Source organism: Lepidothrix coronata, unplaced genomic scaffold (assembly GCF_001604755.1).
Source record: "Lepidothrix coronata isolate B3197 unplaced genomic scaffold, Lepidothrix_coronata-1.0 Scaffold54, whole genome shotgun sequence".
Lineage (NCBI taxonomy): Eukaryota > Metazoa > Chordata > Aves > Passeriformes > Pipridae > Lepidothrix > Lepidothrix coronata.
Genome location: NW_016690234.1, coordinates 3,879,834 through 3,884,106, shown reverse-complemented (window position 1 = coordinate 3,884,106; position 4,273 = coordinate 3,879,834).

Genomic DNA, 4,273 nt, shown 5'->3' with positions numbered 1-4,273 from the left:
TTGTTTATTCTTCCTCTTAACACATTTTAGGGGAACCTGAAAGAATGTTGTGCAATTTCTATGTTCTAATTAGTATAGTGTTTTATTAATCTGTGGTGACTTTTCTTTGCTGTCTGTCTTCAATATCATTTAATCTCCAAACTTTCTTAACTTTAATCCCAGGCATAGATCCAGGTAGACTCCACGTCTTCTGAAGTGAATAATATGTACCAGAAACATTGCTATGAAGCAGTTCTTGGAAAAAGTGAATCTTTGTATATTAGGCATAGAATATAAAGTTAAACAAAACACTGAAGAATGACTAGAATTACTGGGGAAAGATTATTGAGGCTAAAGTTGTGTCCACATCCTAAGGGAAGTAACAGTAAGGAAACTTCCAGGGCTGGAATGTCACTGGCTTATGAAGATTCTGTTCCTTGAGCAGCACAGGGAGCAATCTTAGATGTTCATGGTGCTGGGGGGACTTGGGGAGCTGACCTAAGGGAAACAGGATGGAGGAGCAGAGACACCATGGCCAAGTGCTGCTGTAAATCACTGCAGGGATGGGAACTTAATGGTACTGTGTAACTGATAAAGTGCACAACATGTCACACAGTTGCTGAGCTAGAAATCCAGTTATCACTGGCAATCCAATAAGAATCTGCATTTCTGTTGCTTCAATGATTCACTGTTTGTGAATCTGGCCATGATAGTTCTTATGGAACGTGACTGGGCTTGTGGCACTGAACTGGCTCTGCATTTCTGTTACTTATTGTGCTGAATTGGCTCTTACTCAGAATTTAAGACCAGCCCCTTGATATCTGAGGACCACCTGGAATGCAAGGGGGTTTATTTTCTGCCAAATTTCCTTACACTTAGCACAATAAACTCCGTCAGCAACTTCTTGTTCACGTTTTTTGTTACTTTTTTTTTAATTACGATATAGATTCTTGTTCACTCTCGAGCCATGTGTATCCAGCTTTTCCAGTTGCTAGTCCTTCCCATTTAATTCCCAAGTAGAGTCTTCTCAGCCTCTTATCTTATTCCCCTTCTTCTCCCACACACTGTATTTGGTTTTCTGAAAGTTGTCAGGGAACAGATGTACTCATCTGATTTTTCCTTGTTTTGAGGGGTGCCTTAGTTCTTCAGTTGTCACTCCTCATGTGGTGATATGGAGTGACTCAGTTGTCTTCTTCTGCTGACTTTAAGGTTGAAAGTTGTGTGTTTAGAACAAGGACATTTTTCTTTGATATCTTAGATTTATGGCAAAGACATTACACCATAAAAATAAAAGCTCATGAGGAAACTGAACTATTTGTTGCTAACAATGTAGAGAACTCAAGACTGAAAGCTGGATTTGTTTCTTTTCCATTGGATATAGCAGTGTCATATCCTCCCTGTGGGCACACAGACTTGAGAGGTGATGGGACCACTGTGCCTGGTCATTCCCTGTGGGTATGTCCCCACCTCCCTCCCTGGCTGGCAGCCAGGGGTAGCCCTAAGGTGTCCTTACCAGCTGTGATGGGTGCAGAGCACAGAGGGACAGGTTGTGGTGCAGGTACAGCTGCATTCCTATGGCAGACAGCTTCCTGAGAGCTGGCATCTAGTCACTGTTTGAACTGTTCTGCTCACAGCCTGCTTTGTGCCAGACATGGGAGTAGGAGATTTGTTGGCTTTTGAAATGATGAGCCATGTGCCCTTCTGGCTTGCCAGGATATGCTGTATTTCTTGTTTCCAACCATGGTTTTGGGTATCTGTTTGTTCAGCCTGAGATCCTGTTCACAAGCAGCTGCTTTGAGGGTTACTTGCATTCCTGCTTGTCCTGTAGGGTTAATGTTTGATACTACTTTTGCAAAACACTGATTTCTTCCAAGTAGAAGTGCCCCTTATCAAAAACTAACAAAATAACCACAAGCACACAAATCTGGTTATGGGGGTTTTTCTTGCATTACTCCATCCCCTACCTGCTTCCAGAAGGGCATGTTCTGAAATAACATAGCTGTTAAGTAAACTTCCCTTGCTTTTCTCTCTGTAGTATTGCAGTTATACCAGAGAAGTGGGAAATAATTTCTCTTGAGGCTTTTGGTTAATCATGTTTTGAGGAAAAACACCATTTCTAGATAAATACAGTATCTAAATTGATTCTTTATATTTCATTAATTGTGCTCAATTAAATTATCAGTACCTTTAAAAAACAAAATGCACACACTTAGGGCTATCATATGTTTGTTTGCATTAACACATGCATTAGATAATCTTTTCTGCTCAAGCCTTTGCATGTCTCTTGTCTTAGAACATAGAATTTTGGGAAAGTCCAAGAATTAGTACAAATAGAGAGCACCATATCCCGTCTGTGTTTTGGAGAATCCTTATAACCCCTGCAATAGAAATACAAAAAGAAGGGCACAAACAAACAAAAAAAACCCTGTGACTTTTCCTAACAAAGCTGTACTCATAAAAGATATCTCTTGGTATAGGCCAAAGTAATTAAGTATGTATGAGTTTGTGTTATGGCGGGTTCAGGATGTAGTTTTTCAGTAAGATCTGTCTTTGATGCTTAATTTTGAATGTGCAAGTGATGTATAAGTGCCGTATCTTAGTGGGAAGCAAAGAAAAGAAATATTGATGGAAGTCACTTGTAAACAGTCAGAATTGTACAGTGTTGCTTTAGGTCAGTGAGGAATTGATGAGGCTGGTTGAGAAAAACATGAGTTGGGCCCCTCACTTATCTTGCACCTGCTTCGAGCAAAGGCCTAACAACTGGAGAATGTCTGGAGGGAAACAGAGGCCTCACAGCCTGATGTCTGTGAAGCACAGAGGAGCACCCACGCCTCTGCATCAGCCTTACTCCCCCTTCACCCTGAGCAACCAGCCTGGCTGTAAATCTGGTGCATTAAGGAGATAAGGATGTGTGCAAAGACTGTCTGGCGAAGGTCAGACGGGCCTGGCTGCTGCCTGAGTATGTGGAGGAGGGACAAGTTGTTTATTGTACCTTTTTCGTCAACTATAAATTCTGACCAAAAGTAGCAGAGACCCTCATTAAGTCTATGTATTGACTTCCACACCCCGTGGAATGCAAAGGAGGAGGAACAACAGACATAATACATGTATGACCAAAGTCACCAAACCCCCCCATAACGTGCAGTAGTTTCATCCCATTGTGAAGGGCCAGAAATTTATAGTATAAAAGGGGGGTTTCTGGGCAGAAAGAGTCGGGGGGGAAAACACCTCTTCCTGCTCAGGATTAATTGATGGACTGTCTCTCTCCTCCCACCCTGAAGGGACACCTTCATGTGAGCTTTGCACCTCCAGCTGCTTTGAAGCAGATCCAGGAATATGCATTTATATACACATAGTGCTAGTAGATCTCTGTTACTATACTTTCTGTCACAACACATATTAACACTCTGTAGTTAGTGCCTTTTTGACTGGCAGTCCTGAATCTGCTTTCCTGCTGCTTCAATAAACTGTACAACTTACATATCTGTGCTCATGCAAATTATTGTTGAACTTGACCAGACTTATAATGCTGTATTGGTTCTAATCAGAAATCAAGCCCTGTTGCATCCAGCCCCTCTGATCTCTGAGGACCAGCTGGAATGGAAAGGGAGGTTATGTTCTTCTAAATTTCTATTCCCTTAATGCAGCAGTTGCTTTCTGTTGCTGATGCTTAATGAAGGCACTTGCTGCTGTACACTTTTCAGTGCCTCTTTACTTAAAGGAAAAATGGATGAAGCAAAAGCTTTAGAAGCATCTTGTGTAAGCAGAAATCTTGCCTTAAAATGTCCCCCTGTGGCTGCAAATGTATGCAGCGACTGTTGGGATGTCAGTGTACTTTTTAAGGCTTTATTTAAGCAGTGTCAGGAGGAGCTGACTGAGGTGCTGCAAGTGTATCATAAGGCATTCAATAGTTTAGGCAAACGCAGAGAAGGAAACCTGACCTTTTCACATCTCCCTAGAGTTTGTTAATGAAGAGTGGTGAAGGAAAAATAGTACATCACTTCTATTTGATATGACACTCTTTACAGAACAAATGTAGTATGAAAATCTATTAAATATGCTTATTTTATCAGTTTAATGCTTTGGATTATTCTAGCTTTTAAAAGGCTTTTCTGATAATATATACCTAATCTCATATTCCTACCTCTTCTAGTATAAATCCTTACAAATCATGTTAGAAGAGTCATTCTCCTCAAGATGATTATTCAAAGGATTTTTAAGATCTGAATAGGAAAGAAACTTTCAGTAGCATAAATAGAAATTATTCTAAGGCCAATCCTACACTGGTGTATGT